The sequence below is a fragment of the Tenrec ecaudatus genome, chromosome 3 (genome assembly GCF_050624435.1).
Source record: "Tenrec ecaudatus isolate mTenEca1 chromosome 3, mTenEca1.hap1, whole genome shotgun sequence".
In the NCBI taxonomy this organism is placed as follows: domain Eukaryota; kingdom Metazoa; phylum Chordata; class Mammalia; order Afrosoricida; family Tenrecidae; genus Tenrec; species Tenrec ecaudatus.
The window spans coordinates 189008812-189032806 of NC_134532.1; positions in this window are offsets into that span (position 1 = coordinate 189008812).

Below are 23995 nucleotides of genomic sequence, written 5' to 3' on the forward strand. Positions count from 1 at the left end.
CAGTTAGCAAAACATCAATTCTCATGTGCTTGGAGCTAAAAACAAGCAAGAGAAAGCATGCATTAACATTGATATGAAAACAAATTCCAGCAAGTTGCATAAAGGAAAGTATATGAAATATAAAGGGAAATTAGATGTGGTGTGCTTCATTGTTTCATACCAGGTGGGTGTAAAAAGCCTCAATGACAGGTGAAAATTGGAAGGTGATATGAAGAGAAAGTGCTAGCTATATAGATGGAGGATGATCACACCAAGCATATAAAATGATAATAAAAAATCCTGAGGAGGTATGATACTTAGAATTTTATTCAAACAGCAAAAAAGAAAAAAGTCCTTAGAGCTGAAAGAGTGCTTTACTAAGAGTTACATTCATTGTGTCAGTGAAGTAGGCTACCATATAATTTGTAGCACTTCATAGGGAAGTTGAGGGGTATCATTTTTTTAAATGACAAAGGCCAAGAGAAAGGGAGAACATTAATGGACGTGTTTGTGTTAGAGTGCTGACAAAGAGAGGAGATATTATTAAAAACATGTTTTAACAAGATTATTCATGCAATTTGGTTGAGAATATATTTTGCATCAGACTGTAGAGAAACATGGGTGACTGCAACGGAGGTTCATGAAATGACATGCATCATAGACCATGATACCTGAGACATCAAAAAGAAATAATAGTGTCATGGATCCAAAAGGAAATGGTTGATGTTCAACATTTTCAGGAGGCATGGGTTAATTATAAAGTTAATAATTAAGACCAATAAGCTGAGTTATAGCAATAACAACTCAGTTATAATATTACTAAGTCAGTTCTACCATTAATTATAATACAATTTTAAAGCACCAATATTATCCATATGAGTTATAACATTCATAGCTTATGTTACTCAGAAAAGTCCACTGAAACCATTAGTGAAAAACTATGAATTGCCATAATACTTCCTGAAATGTTTTAGCAAGTAGATGACATACTGAAAATTATCATATGACTATGCCAAGAAATTAAGAAGAAAACTAAATGAAACAGATCCATAGGTGTGCCCATTTCAAAGAAAGGTGATTCAATGGAAATAGAAATTATTGTCCAGTATTACAAATATACATAGAACTTCCATATTAATAACAGAACACAATGAAGGAAAGGGATGACTACTTTTGAGGAGTTGGTCATTGAAAGTTTCATGGACAACAGAAGAATATTGCCAGATAGAGAGCTCCTCAGACTGGGAGGTTCTTAAAATATGACCCAAAAATGTTTTTTACTGTTTTATGTTTGGTTTCCCAGCTGTGAAGCACAGGCAGAGTGGAGACATAATGAGAATAGTTGATACAGGGGTTCTAGGGAATGCAGGGAAGGGAGATGTGCAACAGGGAGGGAAAGGGGATTTCCGGAGTAAGTAATGAAGGCAGAAGGGGGGTGGGAAGCAATGGAATCAATCATGCATGCACAACTCATTGTGAAGGCGATTGAACCATGTTGGGTGGGGATATGCTCTGAGATTGATGTGATGGTGACTGTACTATGCCCCTTGATGTAATGAAGTATTGAATTGTATGAAACATAAATTATGAGGCAATAGAATTGATGGGGGGAAAGAAGAACATAATTCATGAAGAAAGTAATGAAAAGCTTAACTCACTTCCATGGAGTGGATGCCAACCCAGAGACCCTATAGGACCGAGTGGAACAACCCATGTGAGTTCCCAAAGCTGCAAATCGGTATGGTAGTAGAAAGCCTCAACTTTCACCCACGTAGCAACAGGTCGTTTCACACGACTGACCTTGTGGTTCCCAGTCCAAAGCATGACACCGCCAGGCCTCCTTGGAAGAAAGCAAAAATTAAGTTAAAGCAGGAAAAAATTAAAGATCAAAGTGGATATCAGAAAACAGTTTCAAATGTGTTCTTAATGATAGAGTAGCTAAACTAAAGGGTTGAAATGTTGATTTAAAAGAACAATGCAGAACATCTCAAAACAGTATTAATGCATCAAAACAAAGTATGATAATGACATGGACAAAGATTGAGATATAAATCAATATGAAGAACAAGATAAATATATCTTAAGCTGGCAAAACTGAATGAAATTCAAGCCGCAAGTGGCAATAATAAAACGTTTTAAGGGCAAAATGTTAGAGGATACAAGACGCATCAAAAAAAGAGGGAAGCAATGCATAGAGTCAGTGTACCAAAAAGAATGAGCTGAATTTAGTAGTTTCAAGAGGTAGCATAGGCTGAAGGAAGAAATCCAAGTGTACTAGAAATGGAGGAATCACAAATAGAATGTTTCAGCAAGCTGAGGAAGCACTGGAAACATTTGTTTATGCCAAGAAATTTGAAAGACAGATAACTGGTCCATCAACTGGAATAGCTCCATGTTAATACTCACCCTACAGAAAAGTGACCAACATGAATGCAGAAATTATCTAACAATTTAATTAATATATGAAAGTAAAATGCTGCACATCATTCAACAAGTGACGTAGGAGTACAACAACAGGAGCTGAGAGAAATTTATATCTGACTGAAAATAGGATGTGCAACAAGGGGCATATTACTGAGATCAGATAGATCTTAGATTAAAGCAGAGGGCATCCGAATTGAAATTACTTATATTTTATTGACTATTAAGAGTTACTATGAGTTGGCAGTGAATTTATGGTAAGGCTTCATTTATCTTACTTGTACATGTTATCATGTACCCGGTGAAGGACATCATGTTAGCCAGAGCAGATGATCAATGACAACAACAAAGAAGACCTTCAATGGACAGGTTGACACAGTGGCTGGAAAAAAAGGGATCGGCCAGCAACAATTATCCGGCACAAGACTGAGTAGTGTACTTAGGGTATGTTTATTGTACAGAGAATCATTATGATTTTGAAACTAGAATAACAAGTGAACCATGAGCAAGACTGATAGCATAAATGGCATTAATTGATAGTCATGTTATAAATAATCTAGATATGGAACCCAAATCTTTAAAGCTGGATTGAATATTTTAAAAATAAATTAAATATCACTACTCCCATTTTAATAACGATATAATGTATTGATATGTGAAAGATGAAATATACTTTATTTTATTTTGTCTTTTAGTTGGTGGAGGGCAGCAAAATTTGAAGCACATAATTGAGGGATATCTAGTTTGCTTTTTCAGATATATGTTGAAGCACAATTTCCTGAACTCATATTACCTATCGCCCCCTTTTCTAATCAGTGCCCCGTGGCAATTAAAAATGTTTGTATTGTAGTCCATAATACAAGATAAGGGGTGAGTATTCTACTTTAACCCACCCGAACCCCCTGGATTGTTCTAGAACTCCACAGGTAGTGGTGTCCCCTATTTTGGGAAATACTGTGGACCATAAATGTGTTCATTTTTCCATTGACTTTGGAAAAGACAAGGCTTTGTATCTCCTATATTTGATTTTTGGAATAAAATGTTTTAAATCTGAGAGTCAACAGCTTCTAAATTATGACTCCCACTGCATAATTGAGTAAGATTTCTTGAATGGATAAGGATAACATTATAAAGAGAGAGATGCGGTGACTGATTTGTTGAACATTCCAAACTTTATTGTTTGAAGATATGAAAATTAATAAATAACAGTTTAAAGGAAAAACAAATGATGTAAGAACAATGTTGTCATCATAAATAGTGTTATTAAAAGTAATAAAATCACCTCAAGAAGGAAAAAGCATTCAGCACTTTCAAATGTTGTGGACAGGACAAGCTGACAGGGCACACAAATCAGCAAAACCATTCCACACAGACAATACGGATGGTATTTGCAAACTTTGTTTTAGTGGGAAAACAAGGAAATTATGTGATTTGAGGGAAGTTAATAAGAAGTTAGAGAAGAGAATTTATGGACAAATATTGACAGCTCTATTGAAAGAATATTGTTTAGTGAAAAAATGCAATTAACAATTTGTGAGATACATGAAGTGAAGAACATTATTTTCTCAAGACTGGAGAAAATAAATAATTTTTGTAAGCTGATTGGGTAGTTCTACTAAAGAGAGAGTTGATATAAAACCTACCATTATCTATTTGTTTCTGAATCATGGGGACACTTTATAAGGATTCTGAGAGTAAGAGGAGAGTAGATAATCTTGTTCTTCAAAAGTGCTGAATTTAAAAAGTCAATCCACCAAACCATTGCCATAAACTCAAAACATCCATACATAGAATTTCTGAGGTTGTAGTTCTATAAGAACAGAAATCATCATCTTACTTCCACAGAGAGGTTGTTGGATTTGAACCACTGACCTGTGGTTGGCAATCCAGTCCTTACCAGACAGCATCACCATAGCTCCTTTATGTAGCAAAGGGAGGGATGCATAGCATGCTGGCATGAATTCCTTGCTTCCCTGGAGAAGAATTGATCAAGTGTTCAAGCTCCGTGATTGGCCTAAAGCAGCATAGCAAACTCTCTCTGGTAACCCCCCTGCCACCCAAAAAAAAAAAAAAGGCAACATAAATATAGAACAGGTAGGTAGATAGATTATCAAATTCATTTTGTTGTTTCTACTTTCTAAAGAAATGAGAGGCAAAATCTTTGACTGAAAATAAGGAGAAGCAGTCATGGCAAAATGGAGATAGACAATAAATAATGAGATAGACAGCCAGGAAAATGAAATAATGAAAATAAGGCTGAGAAAATTCTTGGAATATTTATATTTTTAAGATTTTATATGAGACAACTCAGTCTGTCTGTGACACCAAGGAAAGTCAAAAAGCATTTCTATCAAATCTTGGAAATCTTTACCAAATAAAAATATCAAAATAAGAAGCTGCTGTTTCTTGACACATTTTCCTTCTTGGTCTATGCATTTCAGACTGTCATGTTGCCATCCCTCTAAACCTCCCTGACTGCCAGAAATGCAAGTAGATCTGTCTTGGAAGAAGTACATCCTTAGAGGTAAGAAAGGAGAGTCTTTGCCTCACTTACATTGAACATGTTTTCACAAGAGACTAGACTCTAGAGAAGGCTACTATGTTTGGTAAGGCAGCGGGGTACTGAAAAAGTGGATGACAGTGTTAATATTCTTGAAGGATTCAAACCAAATTCCTTGTAAGTTTTATTTGAATTGGGGAAACGAAAAAAGTATTAAGTGTCAAGACCAAAACTGCAGACTAGGTAGGGGAGAGTAGTGTATGGAAGCCATGCCATGCTTGCTCTGGCTACCAAAGAAGGAGGGGAAAGACAACATGCTATCTACCCAAGGATGATGCTCATGATGCAGAGTTCAGGCCGTCCTCCCCCCTCCAGCCCTCCGTTACCACATTCTGTCACCTACCATTCCTATATACCATTCTAAAGCAGTACTGTGATCCATAACTTATCGCAATGACCACATCTTGCTCATTGACCCCTATTCACATAAATGGTGAAGCTAATAGGTTATAAATTGATAAGGGTACTTTTAGTTTGTTTATAGCTCCTCTTCTCAGTAAGACTGGCAAGCTGATCCTTGACCTCTCAGCAATGAGGTCACTTAGACTCTTCTCTGCTCCCACACTTGGTGCAGGCTCCTATGTTTGGGTTCACAGAGACAAAACCAGTAACACTCATAGATGCATAAGAAAACACTTTAAAGCAAAGAAGTCTCCTAACTCAATTGCCCAAAGTCGATGGGGCTGATGCTAGCTGTGGACCTCTTCAGACTCATGTAGCTGCAGGAGAACACAGGATGGTGGATTCAGAGCTCCCTGGATCCAAGACGAAAGAATAGCAGGGTACAGACAGCTTGGAGACTGGATCCCAGGATCGGTGAGTAGACCACACGGGACTGCTCTAAAGGCAGACACAGATCCCCAAGGAGGAAAAAGATAAAGAGTCAGAGTGAGAAGTTCTCACTGAGGCTCTTATAGAAAAGGCCACACCCTCAAGGAGGCATCTTCAGGCTTTAACTTGATTATTAGGTTGGACTCCACCCCTACACATCACACAGCTTCAAGTAGACAGAAAATCTAACTGGCATAGAATCCTTAGCACTGATAAATCTTCTATGGGTGCCCCACTCTGCAAGCCAGATTTCTGCTAGAGTTTTATTCATTCACTAGGCTAGGAAGCCCACAAGCCCACAGCTCTGCATGACATTGGGGGCTGGTCCTGTACTCTGTCTCATGGTCTTAGTAGTGTGGTATCTGGGATCTCTACTGCCTTTCCCACTAAAGGCACGAATCTCCAATGCTATCCACTGGTGCCCCTTCTTTCTTGATGGCCTTGAGTTTCCCTTGTTCCCTTGTGGCCTTCTCCTAAGGAGGGACCTGGGAACCTCCTCATCTCTCTCTGCCTCCACCTCCCATCTGGTGTGTCATGCTGAGACCTGCACGAGCCCTGTGACGTGGCCCATCACTGCCATCACTGGATCGATGCAACCCGCGACTCAATGACCTGTGATCTCCTACACTCTGCATCATTGTATGCAGCTGAGATGATTCACTTGTACACCAAGTCGAATGACAAAACCAATCAATCCCTGAGCTATTTTGTTTGCATGCTCTCACCCAGTTATGTAATACTCAGCGAGCATTACAAAGACTGTTGATACAAGAGTAATTTCTATCCAAGAAATTTCACTTCACCAGAATAAGGTAAACCTTTTTTGTAATGAAATGATTTTAAAACACGCCCATCTCATCTTGAAGAATGAGTAGGTACATTGTTTTGAAAATAAAAAAATTCCTTGACACTGCTCTCCTGACCTTTATCTCACCAGTGCAGTTTTATAAAAATAAAGATAAAAAATTTCTCTTTCATATGTCCTATGATTCTTCAATGTCCTTATAGAAAATATGCCAAGATTACTCCTTTAGAATTCCAAAAATACGGTTTCCATAACTTTTAAAATTATTTCTTTAATTTGAATTTAACTGGCCCAGCTGATGCTTTGGAAAAGCACAGTTTTGATTTCACCATTTTTGAAACATCATCATGAAACTAAAGTTAGTATATTACTGAATATAATGTATCTGTGATCAACCATTAACCACACAGACATGTTTAGACACATTTTGCTTGGAATTAAATCCATATATGTGGAATTAACTTTTAGTAGCAAAACTTTCTGATGTATGCACCGTATGTTACTAACCACATGCAGCCATGGTGGTATAATATATAGATAAATAGTACTGGGCACTTGTACTTGACTAGCATTATCAGACAGTTTGACAAATCAAGCATGCGACAAAGGATTCTAGATGTGTACAATGGACTTCTCTCTACAATAGACCAAGGACTCAAAGCAGAATAAGAGAAGAAAAAGCACATATGGTGGACCATAAATGTAGAATATCTTTTGTGTTTGACAGGGTTCTCTAGAGAGATAAAACCAGATTGCTAGTAATTATATATAAATATATTTATAAAGATATATATATATATAAAATAAAAGAAATGAACCATTAAATTATATACAGAGAGATAATACAAGAAATTAACAGTTAAATTATAAATTATAAAGCAGTGAGACACTAGCAGTCCTTTAAGTCTTGAGAGCCGCCAGTTCCTTTCTGAAGAGAGAGCTGGGCTATATATACACAGGCAGCAAACAGCAAGGCAGGTCACCAACTGTTGGTCCCCAGCTCCAGAGATAAACATTCCAATCGTGTGGGCTTAAAGGGACAATAACTTACATTGACACAGTCCACAGGCCAGGCGTCCCACAGGTAGTGTACCCTTTAAATTGAGGCACAGACAAGCAAGGCAGCCACACGCAGGTCCGATGATTAAAGGACAAGAGACAAGCAAGGCGAGGCTCACCGAGCCATTTATCTCTCCGCGCTTCAATTAATCCCACTTGTGTTTATCGGCCAGGCTGGCACAATAAGCTATCGCAATCAACCCCTTGCCAACCTGCCACCTGTACACAATTCTTTCCGTATACATACTTATATAATTTCCAGACATTAATGAAATCACACTTATACATATCATCAATCATCTATCATATATATAAATGAAAACACACTGAGTCAAATGATATCTGATATATCATACTTGAACAAAGGAAATATATGCAATAATCACATACAAAAAATACATTGACAATTACAAACCTCGCTTTTGCAATTGATCATGTGGTCATAATTGATAGGTAGAACTACTTCTACTGCTACCCATTCTGTATTACCTTTGCCCTCAGCAAGCACCTCAGCTGGCTGTGGTTTTTGGCCTGGCGGGGTGACCCAGATTTTCATGCCTGAGGGGTCTGGGTCATTATAAGTCCTGTTAGGATTGGGTTGCTGTAATTTACAATTTACTTTAATAACAGGGCATGGTAACACTAAGAGTCGGCCTATGGGATCTCCTGGATTCCAGACATATTCTTTTTACCTCCATTAGGTAACACCTGTCCAATTTCTCCTCGGTAATCAGGATCAATCACACCACTTAGTACAGTGACACCATTCCTGACCTGTTGATCCAAAGCATGAGAAGCCCAAAGTGTCCAGGGGGCATTCTCAGCTGCCAGTTCAGTGGAATCAGTGCTGTGTTTCCAGGTGGGAGAGTTCCTTCCTTCGGGACGAGGACCTCCAGGCAACACAGGGTTGCTGGGACAGGAAGCAAAAATGTTGCAAGGGGATCACTAGGAGTAATAGTGAGTGGTGCCACTCCAGCTTCCACTCCTTGGTTCCTGGACCCATGAATTCTGGCTATTGGAGACACAGCACCATATATTAGCTGCTGGTTTAACACGTATACAGCTTCCTGGAGAACATTGGATCTACATTTAAATGTTGTGAAATATTTACACAAGCAGGAGTAAACTAAAAAGAACATAGCTGATGCCAGAGAATATGGTATATTAAATTTATTAAATTAATATTATTCAGAGGGTTACCTTATTGAAAATAATTAAAATTGTGAATGTTTATTCTGATATTCTCTAGCCAGATGACTTTTTAACTTTTCCGTTAAATTACGTTGCAATCCATGGGCTGAATAGGCCAGGTCTGAATCATCCTCACAATTATTGTTTCCTTTGAACTGACTGATACAGTGACTTTGGCAATCTATCTCGTGAGGATCTTTCCTTTCTCTACTCCTGCTGTACTTCACCATCGTGATGTCTTGGTCAGGGTTTGGTAACCACCTGATAACCTACCCAAAGCACTCACGATCAAGTTTCACCATCCTAACTTGAAAGGAGCATTCTGATTATTCCTCCAAATCAGAATCATTGGGAATTCTGGAGTCTGTAGTACTTGTAATATTCTTCAACAACACCATAATCGAAAGGCATGAAATCTCTTAAGTCTTCCTTATTAATTGTTCAACGTCCTCAGGCATACACAGTGACTGAAAATGTCATGGCTTGTGCCAAGTGCACCTTAGTTTCAAAGTGACTTCTGTCCTCTTTAACACTTGGAAAAGATCTTCTACAGTAAATTTACCCAATGAAAATTGTCATTTGATTTCTCAATTACTGCTTCTATGAACATAGATTATGGAACCACATCAAAAGAAATTCTTGACGTTTCCACTATCAAAATGCCCTGCAGGTACCCCTAAGATGGTTAGTCCTTCTGAAGTGGACTTCCAGGCTTGTCTTCCTACTCTTCTTCTAGTAGGAAAGCTAAGCCGGAGGGTGACTCAGTTATTGGAAATACTGGCGGTAGAGCTTCCAGCAACACTAAAACCATCACAGTATAACAGCCGAGGGACAATTGGGGCCCAAAGTAGCCACAGGTCACAAAATTGGGCAAAGCAGAGAGAGAATGTGGTAGTTACTTAGTTTCATGTAACTTGAAGAATTAAGAGTGCAGAGGGTGGGGTCTGCCCATCAATCAGGTCACAGACTGATATTATCTCCTTGCACCCACTTGTGGGTGTGGCCTTCTCCTACAGAGGGACCTGGGAACCTCCTCATCTCTCTCTGCCTCCACCTCCCATCTGGTGTGTCATGCTGAGACCTGCGCGAGCCCTGTGACGTGGCCCATCACAGGATTGATGCAACCCGCCACCCAAAGGCCTGTGATCGCCTGCACTCTGCATCATTGTATGCGGCTGTGTGAGTCAGAAGAGGGACTTATGGAGGAGCATAGGACTTATGGATTAGATCTGGACTGGGCTGGGAAATTTGCTTGTTATAATGACTTCTTCATATAAAGCTTTCTCGTGTATAGATATATGAGTGTTACTATATTTTTTCTCTAGTCAACCCAGCCTAACACACACACACACACACAAAACAATTTTGTTATTATATAATTGAACATTAATGTTAAATACACATGAACAATTGGTTAGTTAAAATGAAAACAATTGGTGATTTATGGAGATGCTAGACTATTTTAAAAATAAGTGTTGAAATTTTTGAAATATTAATGAGGAAAAAGATATATTAAAATCAAAGATTATGTATAGACTGGAGAAAAAATAAGTTTTTGATCAGATTTTTGTTAGAGATAAAAGATAAAGTGATCATTCAGAAAGGTAGCTGATAATAGATTGATAGATAGATAGATAGATAGATAGATAGATAGATAGATATACACATATATATGTTTTTTATCTGACGATTGACTGAGATACTTTAAGAGTCAAAGTGAATTGGTTTAGAGATTTCTCAAGATTGGGAACAAAGGTTAATTTAGGACATGTGAAAGCTTTATGGGGATCAGAGTTTGGGGAACCATCTTTATGGAAATCAGAATTCTCATAAATAACATAATAATAAATGTAAGTATAAATAAAAACATGTTGGATTTATTTCAGTGGTGAGGCATATCATACTTATAATGAATTGATGGAGTTAATTTTGCCCTTATTTTCCCAAGGTTCGATTTAATGGCATCAGGTCGATATCTTCAAATCTAAAAAAAATATAAGCAGCAGCAAAGCAGATATTTTGTTTTCTACTTTTTGTTGTTCATTCATTTTCTCCTCAGACTGGTTTTCTGACCCAACAGTGATTAGCTATTGGGTTGTAAATTTGGTGACTGAAGAAAGTATAAGTAGTCCGATTCTCAGAAGAAACTCAACACACATTCTGATGGAGATGTCAGAAATTTCATTTTAATTGTGCCTACAGCTATCTCAGGTAATGGGTGTGTGAGAGGAGAGGGAGAGAAGGAGAGAGAGAGAGAGAGAGAGAGAGAGAGAGAGAGAGAGAGAGAGAGAGAGAGAGAGAGAGAGAGAGAGAGAGAGAGAGAGAGAGAGAGAGAGAAATGTGATCTCTTTTAGGGAAATGTAAATATCTATATACACAAGTCCAACCTACTGCCATTTTCCCTATTCCAAATCATAGCAACCCTATAGAAGAGAACAGTGGTGAGCCGTTAGCCTTCCAGGCTCTCAATCTTTCTGAGAGAACTCCTCATCTTTCTCCCATGAAGAGCAAGTGAACTAGAAATGCCGAGCTTGTGGTTAAACAGCCAAACACGTAGCTCAATACACCACCAAGCTCCCATAGTTCATAGAGTTTTAAATGGCCACCCCTACAACAGCCACATGTCGATTAGAGCAAAACAAGACTGTATTGGGTTTCTAATGACTAATTTAAAGAATTAATGGAGTACCAGTCCACCTCTTTTGAAATGCCAATTAAGTGGATTGAATCTCCAACTTTGTAATTAATCAAATGTTTAATCATTTGCACCAACCAACCTTCCCAGGTAAGAGGTAAATGTAAAGGGATCCTTTAGATTATGAGGGTTTTGAATATCACACAAGTGAATTTTTTAAGGGAATAAATAAGCACTTTTTAATTTTGGGATGTAATATTTCGGTAAGTTAATTAAACTTAATTAGAATTATACTTCAGAAACTCACATGCAATATTAGAGAAAAAGTAAAACATAATCAGGCTCCTTTAAGATCTTAAGAGGAAAAATTCAAAATGCCAACAAAACACAAAGCTTTTCTACTTTGTGGAATTAATTTTAATTTTCATATAATGCAAAATTGTCCTGAGGAAGGCAATTTTGGCTCATTCAGTGCCCAAGACTTCGAAGTATCCATATGTTCTACTGTCCTGCTGCAATGCTGAGTTGGAGAATTAATTATGGTAGCCACATTATGATGACTACGCATTGGAAATAAATCTAATTCTTTCTTAAAATGACATTGCACCTTCTCCAAGCAACTCTATTTTTATCCAGTCTAAACTTGATTTAAAATTTTATATTTTCCCAAAGATTGTATGAACTCCAGTATTATCTTCTATACTCTTCCCAGTCTTGCTTCCCACTCATTATCCAAATATGAAGCAAAGTACAACTAAAGTGGTAATAGCAAAGAATTTTGGTATTTATTATATCTAATGCATATGATTTCCTGGGAAGAATCCTTGGCATATATAATTCATTTCCACTTAGTCAGTTGCTTTATTTTAACTACTCAGTCCTATTTTTATAATCTTGAATTATAGTGATTCTCTGATATCTGGTTATCTTCTAGAAAGTACTCTTTTTTTGCTGTATAGGTAATTTTATACAATCTGTTTGTATTTTTAAATTTTAATTATATATTACCCACATTATTTTATTTTAATGTTTATTTAATTATCAATTAAGCAATACAAATCAATAAGAAAGAATTAAAAGTTGAAGAGTAAAAACAAATTGTGGTTAGTGAATGAAATATGTATACATACATATATGAAGTGATGTATAAATAGTGATCATAATTCATAGAAAAAATGGAATCTCCAATTTAATTTGGGAAGCGTATCAAAGGCAGCTCCTAAAAAAAAAGAATGCAGCTCTCTCCTCCTTCTGTCCATGCCACCGTGGTGGTGTGTATGAACGTCCACGCCTCAGCTCCGAAGAACATTGACACGCATTGATAATGCAGAAAAGAGCAGCAAGCGTCAAGATCTTATCAGGCCATACTCCGAAGTCATGGCCCGGTTTCTAACTGTGATGATGAAGCACGGCTACACTGGAGAATTTGAAATCATTGATGATCCCAGAGCTGGGGAAATTGTTGTGAACGGCACGGGCAGATTAAACAAGTGTGGAGTCATCAGCCTTAGATGTGACGTGTAGTTCAAAGATGTAGAAACGTGGAGGAATAACCTGCTCCGGTCCCGCTAGCTTGGTGTCATTGTGCTGAGGACCTCGGCTGGCCTCATGGACCACCAGCAAGCAAGGCGAAATACACAGGGAGGAAAATTCGTGAACTTCTATTTCTAGGGAAGCCGTGAATCGAAACAAATGAAACTGGAGGAGGAGGAGGAGATGTGTATACATAACTAAAACATAGTGTATTGTCTGTTAATTTTATGACAGATTTGGAGAGGGGTTATAGAGAGATAGTGATAAATTAGGTAGGTATTATTTCTGGTTTATGAATTTTATAATCTAATGATAATAATAATAGTAAGTAGTTAATCATTGAAGTATCTAAGTACCACATGACATGAACTATGAAACAAGACAACAGAATCCCTTAATATTATTGCTCATTAATTAAGGTGAGTCTTAAGAAGTGGTTCTAAATAGATACCTGATAAATGACCGATAGTTAAATCAACTGGAGTTGATATAAGAAAGGCAATATGTGAAATTTTTGAGGCAAGAAATAGCTAGGCGAACTTTAGAAATCAAGGGCAATATATCAGGAAATTGAGATGAGGCTGAAAGTACAAGCAGAACATAAATCATGCAGAAGTTGTGTGTGGCAGAATGTATTTTTTTACCCAGAGTTTTTCGTTCTCTTTCTGCCTTTCACATGATTTAATATATATGGTGTGAAAATTTCGCTGTGTGACTCCTTTGAGTCAGTGATATGTGTAGAGAAATTGCAAAGGGCAAGTACTGAGGGAAGATGTTAACACAAGCCGCTGGAGCTTCTTAATTCTGCTTTGCGAAGACCTATTCTAGCCAGCCCTGCCTTTATCTGAAAGTGTCTGTATCTAACGTAAATTCAGCCCGGCCATTGAAGAAGAGCCAGGACAAACCAGTCAACCCAGGAGTATTTTAAGATTATAACTTTAAAAAGCTGCATAACTAAAAATAATTAGAATATTTTCAATTTGTTAAATGTGTACAATAACATAAAAAGTTGATATCTGTATAGTAATGAGTCCCTCAAAAGAAAAATGAATTTAACATTGCAAGTTTATTCTATGCATCATAAATACTTTTCCATGAGGTTTTGTACATTAAATATATATTTCTAAATATTTAATAATGCTTATTGTTACTGTTTTTTATTTATCAAAGATTAATTCTAAAAGAGAAAGGGAAGTATAGTTCTTAAAAATTTGGTGTATATATGAATTTGTTTCTTTTGTTAAAATAGTTAATTTAACTATTTTTAAAAATGGTAAGCAAACATGTTTAAATGCTTTGAGGAAAGATTTATATAGATATTTAAAATATGAAGGTACAGATAAATAATAATATTTTAAATGCTCTAGTAATTGACATAGATTTTTAAAAATAATTTTATCTAGTAAAAGTTTACAATGTAATTTTTATTGATAAATTTTATAGGAGTACTTTGTAAAGGCAAAGTATCATGAATTAGAATAAGCATAAGGGCGGTTACCATGAGGCAGAGGTCAGATAGATCTGTGCTTCTCCATGTTTCTCCTTAATTTCACTTTGCATTCATCTTTCAGGAAAAATTACTTAAACATTACTGCAACTGTCATACAGAACACACACAGTATGCTCACAGTTTCCTGGTTTATTGGGGTGACAGTGAAGACATAGCAAGATATTCATTCTCATGCATATTCCAATGCAACTCAAGGTAAAGGCCAAGAAATCTGATGGTGGAACTCAGGTAAAGGCTATTGGGCAAGGTTTCGGAAGGTCTAAAAGTAAAGAGCATCTCCCTTTGTCAATCAAGTAAGCTTCAGAAATGATCACTGCTGGAATTCTAATTATTATTTTACGTCAATTCTCTGGCCTACCCTCTTGATAGGATTGCATTCAAGTCACTGCATTAATATGTCCTATCCCAGATACTGTGCTGGAAGGTGGACTCTAAATCCAATCAGGATAAAGAGTCAGCCAGTGGGTGGACTTCCCCTCAAAACCACTTAAAGATCAAGTACAAAGTCATGAACTGACTAATCCTTTCAACTTGCTTGTTGTTGGCTAATGCCATCGATTTGGCTCGGACACATATGGACCTTATGCACCACCACAGGATGAAACATGGCCTGGGTGATGTATCCAATTGCTTATGTGGATAGAAAGCCAATAAACCTGGTGCTAGTTTCTTATGAGCATGAGAAACAAATAAACCTTGCCTGGACTTATGTGAATAGTAAATCAAACAATTTCTGCACACCACTTATGGACTGATAGGATTGCAAACATACCAATCTTTCTCACATCACTGGAGGAAACAGTAAACAGTCCAAGGCCTTCTAAGACTGTAACTGGAGGAATCAGTTTGGGTGAATTACAGACCAAGGGGAAGAAAGGCCTTTTAAGAGAAACTCATTGCACTGTATGCTTCATTTTTTTTTCATTCTGTCTTCTTCTTCTTTTAACATTTTATTAGGGATTCATACAACTCTTATCACAATCCATACATACATCAATAGTGTAAAGCACATCTGCAATTCATTGCCCTCATCATTTTCAAAGAATTTGCTCTCCACTTAAACCCTTTGCATCAGATCCTCTTTCCCCCTCCCTCACTCCCCCCTACCCCCTCCATTATGAGCCCTTGATAATTTATAAATTATTATTTTGTCATATCTTGCCCTGTCCAACATCTCCCTTCAGCCCCTTTTCTGTTGTCTATCCCCCAGGGAGGAGGTCACTAGAGATCCTTACAATTGGTTCCCTCGTTTTTACTACTACTTGATGAGTAGAAGAGTTTGTATTTTATATACAGTTGTTAGTGTATGTTAAAATCAAAGAAGTTTTCATTTTATTACATTTCATAGATGTCAGTATATCAGGATCAATGTATGCTCTATATTTATCAGCTAAATTCGATGTTTTCCTCATCCACTAAGGAAATTGCCTAAGCTTGGTTACCATTTATGTTGCCTTATCTCATAGGAACTTGATTACCATGTCTGATTTTACTATGAGTCTTAGGCTGCTGATAAAGACTTTATGGTTTCTATCATGGTGGAAGCCACAACACCAAATATTACTCAGTTCCTCATCAAAAAGATACAGGAATGGACTGTTTTTCACCATTTACAAGTTAAAAATGAAATACTACAGCAGAGATATTAAGATCTGATGAAAAATCATAGGACAATAAGAAAAAATATGACACCAGTTCAAAATTGCTAGGAAATACATATACATATTAAAATGATTTTTGAATAGAGATTTTTCTCTTTAACTTTCTTTCTCTATGACACAGAGTAACCTTTTTTGCCCTTCATTCACTAGGAAGTTATCCCTATAATTTATAAAAACCCAGATGCAAGTTTTTACTTGCTAATAGTTACGTGAGGAATAATTATGTGATAGGAAACATTTAATAGTTCTATGAAAGCTTGCATAAATTTCAAATTATTTCCAAAAATGCAGAGTAATACAGTGTCTACAATTTGGAACAAGGCTTCAAGATCAAATGCCAGGCATTTCTCTATGATTTGGAACAGAAAGAGATTCATAAAATATAGTAAACTATAAAGTCATGAATGTGAAAGCTAGACAATGAGTATGAAAGGCCAAAAAGGAATGAATATGTTTGAATCCCAGTATTGGCAAAATATAGCCAGGACTGCCAGAATCATGTGAAAGCCTCTCTGATAAGAAATAAAGTCATAATAAACCGATGGATTGAGGATGGCAAGACATCTTATATATTTTAGATCCATTATTAGCAGTAAACACTCTTTAGAGAAAGACATCATTCTTAATGCAGTAGAAGATCAACAAACACAAAGATTCTCAACCAGATGGGTTGACACAGCTGTTTCAACAAACAGGTTCACATAGGCACTCATTATGTGGAAGGAGAGGCATCATTTTGTATATAAAGTCACTATGCATTGGGACCCCCTCAATGATACATAATCACATAAACCATAAGCATTAAACTTTAGAAGGATACCCCAGGAAACACCAAAGTTAAGAATGAATTTGTATCAGTATGATGTATAAAAATAAAAATATGTAACATTTAAAGATATGTTATATGAGGGAACTTCATAAAGTACATGGAAAAAGTTTCCAACTACATTTTCATGAATTTTGGGGGATCCACATATATCTAATTATTTCCACTGTCATTTTATGTGAAAACTATCATTACTTAAATTTTAACATTAGATTTAGAAAAGTAAATAGGCCATTTACACCATAAATTTTAAAAGTGATTATGTCACCAAAAAAAAAATATTCCCCATTACAAAACTTGGTGATGCCAGGATTCAGTCCCAGGGTCTCCTGCTATGGGATACCCACTTACACATACACTCATTCCCTGAGTTGTCGCAGGTGAACCACGCTTTTCCTTCCAGGTTGTTAGTGTTCTCAGACCAGTCACAGAGTCACAGAGTGTTGGTCTTCTTTCCTTTGAGATGTGAGCTGTACGGAAAGCGATGCTTTTGATCATCATCAGCATGTGCTTCAAATTCTCCTTCATTTCAGAAAGCAACGTTTTGAAATATGTTTAGCACAGGCTGTTAATAAACCTTCCTCCAAAACGGGTGCCACTTCCTTCTTCATAGAGCCCCGTTTGTAAGCTTATTTGCTCAGGATGTAGATGGAAAAGGTATAGTTAAAGGAAGCACCCAGTCAAATGTCTTTGTGTAGTTAATGAAACACAAGTAAGCATTTTTTTTCTAGAATTCTCTTTTTCAGCCAAGACCCGCGTGAAGTCAAGAATGATAAACTTGTTACCACATCACATTCCGGACCCAGCTTAACATTTTGGCAGCTCCGTGTCAATAACAGTTACTAGAGTCTCGTCAGTAAAACTTGGATTAGCATATTACACTAGTGATACCAGTTAACAATTTCTGCACTCTGCTGTATCACCTTTATTTGGAATGGGCACAAATATGGATCTCTGACAATCAATTTCCTAGTTAGCTATAGTCCAAATTTCTTAATATCAATGATTGAGTACTTGCAATGCTGCATTAGCTTATTGAAACATTTCAATTGGCATTTTCCCAATTTCTGAACTTCATTTTCTTTACTACTAATTCCAGTTGAACTTGCACTTCTATCTTAAGTATCATTGGTCACTGATCAAATGCTACACCATGAACGGCTGGCTGCATGTAGACCTGTGACTTGGTACAGTGACTCTGCCTTCTTTCTTCTTCTTCTGGCATTTTCTGCAGGATGAAATAATTTGCCCATGGGAGCATTCATTATTTCAACAAAAAGCTTGAATATTTTCAGTGCATTCATTGTGAGATATGCTGAATATGTTCCTCCTTTTTGCCTTTCTAACTCATGTCCTCCCACATTTCATTATATTATTTTACAAGGTTTTCTCAATCTGCCCTTTGAACGAATCTGTTCAGTTTATTACATGTCATACTTTCTTTCATTTTCTTCAGTTATTCTACCTTCAAGAGAAAATTCTAGGGGTTCTTCTGACATTCCCTTGGCTGTTTTCTTTCTTTCCTTACTTCCAAATGACTGTTCACGTAACCCTGTATAATATTCTTGGCACAATCTCACAACTTCTCAGATCTTGTGTCATCTTGATTGCATGTTTTCTCAATTTCCGTCTGAAGGTGTTGGCAGAACTCTTCAATTTCTTTCATATTAGCTTTGGTGGTTTTCAAATAAATCTGAATGACAGATGGATTAATTGAACTTCCTTATAGGCATATAGATATTATCCTATCAGGGACAGCATCATACTTAAAACAGATCTTGAAGTGTTCTTTATGACAATGAATCTAATGTCATCTCTCTTGAATTTGTCAGTCCTGGTATAGTATCCCACATAATTACCTTATTCCAAATGACAAAGACCAGTCTATTGAAGCTCATTAATGGCCAGGATATCTATCCATTTTACTTTTGACCACTTTCAATTGTTCTAGATGCATACCTCTTAAATTACACATTTTGATTATTAAAAATGTATAGCTGTTTCTTCCCTTTTTGTGTCATGCTTCTTCAACAAATGAAGGTCCATAAAACTCGCCTGATTTTATGTCATTATGGTCAACTCTATAATGAGAAAGAAGCTTGTCCTCAGTCATATTTTGAGTGCATTCCAATGGAAGAGGTTCATCTTCTGACACTACATCTGACAATGAACTGCTACTTTTCATAAGATTTTGATTAGTAACCCCTTAAAAATGAAAAAGTTCATTCATTGGTCTGGAAGCACTGCTAAAACTTATTCACTTTGGCTATTCTGACTAGTATGGGAAATTCCAGGGGCATAGTTTCCAGAATCACATCAATATACAAGCCACCACCGTATGGAAAACTGACAAACTCACCAAGGTACGGTATAGCACTAATTTATCACAAGCGTCATAAATATTAAATAATAGAACATGAATATAGAAAAAGTCATGTTCGTAACTGTTACATTATAGTCTGTAATATTGTAAGATTATTCTAGAGCCTTCAGTGTGTTTTTGGCTTCACGTTTCCAAAATTTACGCACTTACATCAAATCAAACATGGTTTCTGCGAATCATGATGAGTCGCCCCTTTTCAGTGTAGTTGTGCAGATGTTCTGCCTTTGATTAATAAGATGAAGTCAATTACCACTGCCATCAAATCAACTCCAAGGTATAATTACCGTACAGATAAAAATGTCCCTTCTAGTTCCTGAGACTTTAAATCCTTTCATGTGCAGACGTCCTTACATTTCTCCCCTGGAGTGACTGCTCTGAGAATCACCGACCTCGCTCAGAAATATCGCCAAAGAGGAAATAAATGCCGTCAGTCATCGTGGGTATCAGAAATTTAAGGTGCAAACAAATTCATCTTTTTTTTATAATTGCTTCATAAGATTAGTGAAACTTCTTTGAGAATTGTTCAAAGTATTTTTTTGTCAATTGACTTACTAGTGCTGCATTAACTGAAAATAATAAAGGGATGAAAGCAGCATATCACTTCAAGACACAAAGCTGGTACAGATGACCAATTATGATAAATAAGTAACTTCACCAATGATTACGTTTTGCAAAATCATTGCTTAATATCAGTCAAATTCTCAATAGTATTTGAAATAACTGAACACATACTACTTCATTAAACTCCGATCTTTTAATATGTCACATTTTCCAGTTCTTATTAATTGTAAAGTTTACTTGTTTAAACTAAAATGACCTCTCTTTACCACAAAAATATAAATATTAAAATGTGTTTTGTTACTTGATGTTTTTGAACTGATCAAGTTTAAACTTATAGTCCCCTGGATGACAGAATTGCCTAGCTATTATAAAATTTATAATGTTGGAACCTCCACCAGTACCAATGTCCAAGGGCCAAAAATTGGTTTTAAATTTATGTCCTAACAATTTCATTGCTGCACCATTCTCTAAGCCACCAGCAGTTCTCACATGAATGATAGCAGGATGGTTTGCCTAGGTTCTTGCTTCTCAACACTGAAGGAATTCATATGGCAGAAGCACTTTTGTTAATCCAAGTAAAGTTTAGGAGCCAAAGGAAGTTTCCGGTATCACAATCTCAAGAGAGTACACACTATTTGGGAAAGCAAGCAAGGCCACCCCGGGGATCTCACAAGAGTTTGTGACTGAAAATGGCCTCGTCTGTGGAATGTGGAAAGAGTACTGGAACAAGAGTGCAGAACAAGAGAACGACTGTCCTTGGCCTGTGTTTTTTATCCCCGCCTACCCCACTTGAGGAGACACGGTTAGGGTATTGGCCATTCGTAGTGACTAAATTCAGGCGCACCTGTGACAAGATTTCCCTGGTGCCTAGTGTTTGGGCCCAGGTTGACCTTCACTTATGTCTAGGTGAACATGGTCTAAAAATGGCCAGCTTTTGATCTTCCTGATAGGTGTCTAATGTGTGCCTGATCCCTTTCAAATTCCTTTATTGTGGCATGGCCAGCTAATTTTTATTTAGTGTGGATGTTCAGTGGAGGCAACCTCCTTGTATACCTGATTTCCTACCTATCAGCAGGAGTCTCAACATTGAATGAACTGACTCTACCCTTGACCCCACAAGTTCAACTTGCTCAAAATGATAAAAGCCATGTATGTCACTATTTAAATGTTTTAATCCAAATATTTCCAATTACAATATGAATAAACTAAAGTTACTCTACTGTCAAAGAAGAGTGTACAATGCTCCTCCCTCTGTTAACTAAGTGATGTTTTATTCTATCTCAGTAGGGGATTTTTCTTTTAAAGTCTTTATACTTTATGTGTCTGCTTCTTAGTAAAACCCACACGCAGAACCCGTAGAGTTGGGGAGAGTAGATTTGTTCTTGGCACTCAGGTCCTAATTCACATATCAGGCAGGCTTTCTTGACAGTTTATTCAGCATAGAGCTAAATGCTCTTCCATCCTGGGGCTCCCTTGTTGTGTCCACTTCATATCACAAACACAATTATGTTTCCATATTTCAAGTTATTTTCCCTTGCTATAAAATCAAGCTTCACCAATATATGTATTGTTCTTGGAAAATACATATGCATATTGATTGACTTGATATTTGCAAAGGAAAAATTTACTCTGAGTACAAGATAAAAATTATACTCCAATGTGGGAAACTGTGGACATGGAGGAAATGTCCATGGCCTGATCCCAGTACTCGTGACTACAGAGCTTGGCAAGCAGGCCTACAGGTGGCATTCCTCTGCCCATCTGAAATAGGGGGTAAGCACTGCATATATACAGATTCCAGAAAGGATGCTTCTCTGCATCACATCTACTCCCACTAAATCATGATGTAACACTGTCTGCTCCAGGTGTCTGGCACCTCACATATACAGCCAAAGCATGCTGATCTCTAAGAGCATCTGCTCTGTTTCATGGGCAAGATCACCCACACCACTTTTTTAATATTTAAAGCTTTTATTAACAGTTGATTCAAGAGTAGGCTTGAGCTTGGAAAACTCTGGACCCAGGACAAAGAAAGTGCATGATCCTTATAGATCAAAGTAAGTGGGCTAGTTAATGGGAAGACTGTTAAACTGGTTCCATGCTTATCAAGCTGTCAGGGTAACAGGGGTCCTGGAGGAAGTGTGGAAACGGTATAGCTGCAGGTAAAACTTCAAGGTGTAACAGGATAGTTTATATTAGTTTATATTACTTGCTAATTGGGAAGGCAGAATCCAGAGACATTTCTGGGGTGTGTGAGGAGAGGGTGGAGTGGGGTGGAGGCATAGTTAACTTCTATCAGTTCCCTACTAGAAGGCAATTTCAAAGAAAATGGTGTTTCTTATGGTCTTTCGATTAAGTCTTTTGATCCACATAAGTCCCTTATTTTCACTAGGTGCTGGCAATCGATTTTGCTATCTATTTGTGCTTCCTTTATAACATTTTAAAGGCTTTGAACTACAATAGGACTCTTAAGTTAGTCCTTATTTTTTCATTGATGGTCACTCACTCACTCACTGTCATCCAATCATGTCCTACGCCTCGCCTCATGACCCTATAGGACAGGGTAGAACTGCCACTGTGGGTTTCTGATACTGTAACTCTTGTCTTTAAAGCTCTGGAATTTACACTTAGTCTGTGCTATATCTTGAGTGTGTTTAATATCTGGAATGAGGTACAGGGCCTGTTTCACTCTTTTACAGATGGACACCCAATTTTGCCAGCAATATTTGTTAAATAGACTATATCTACCCCTTTAAAAATTGACATGTTTTTTTAAAGATCAGTGGACTGACTGTAGGTGGGAGAATTTATTTCTGAGTCTCCTATTCTTTTCCATTGTTCTATGTTCCAATGGACATAGAAATATCCTACTTTGTCCTTCTTCTTCAGGAAGTTATATAACTATCCTAGGTTTCTTCCTCTCCACATAATGTTAGTAGTGTGTGTGCCTGTTCCTGTGAATGTTTGAGCTGCAAACAGAATACGGGAATGCTGCATGATTTAATGTCAGAAAATGTGTGAGTCAGGTTTTTTTCTTCTCACCAAACTTTTCAATCTTCATGAGGGGCGAATAATCAGAGAAGCTAAATTATATGAAGAAGAATGCAGCATCAAGATTAGAAGAAGGCTTATTGACAACCTGTGATATTATGATGATGGTAATACAACCTTGCTTACTGAAAATGATGAAGACTTGAACAACTAGCTGATGAAAATCAAGAATTGCAACCTTAGTATGAATTGCAACTCAATATAAAGAAGATCAAAATCATCATATGATGACCAACAGGTAGCATCATGCCAAATTGAGGAAAGATTGAAGTTGCCAATAATTCTGTACTGCTTGGATCCAAAGTCTGTGCTCGTCACAGCAGCAGTCAAGAGATCGAAGATGTGTTGCATTGGACAAACCTGCTTAAACAAGCCCTCTTTACAGTATTGAAAAGAAAGAATGTTGCTTTTCAAGGACTCAGTTGTGCCTGACTCAAGTCATAGTATTTTAATCGCATGTGAAAGTTCGACATTGAGTAAGGAAGATCAAAGAAAAATCAATGCATTTGAATCATGGTGTTGGCAATTATTGAATATACCATGGATGGATGATGGAACAAACTTATCTGGCTTGGAAGAAGTATGGTCATAATACTCCTTAGAGGTAAGGTTGGTGAGACTTCATCTGAGATACTTTGGATATGTTGTCAGCAGAGTCCAGTTCTTGTAGAAGGACATTATGTTTTATAGCAGGGGGAATCAAAAAAGAGGAAAGCCCTCAACTAGATAGATTGACACAATGGCTTTGACAATGGGCTCAGGCATGGGAACAGTTGTGAGGTTGGTCCAGGATGGGGCCTTGTTTCATTCTTTTACACATAGGACCACCATGGGTGGAAACTGATTCAATGACACCTACAAACAACTATTTGTTTTTCCATTTCTTTAAAGAATGAGGTTCCACATGGCCGGCCCCACTATGAGGCACGGTGTCCCTCAGAGACCGACCTATAGGCCTACAGGCGACAACACTGGAGACACAGTGAAGG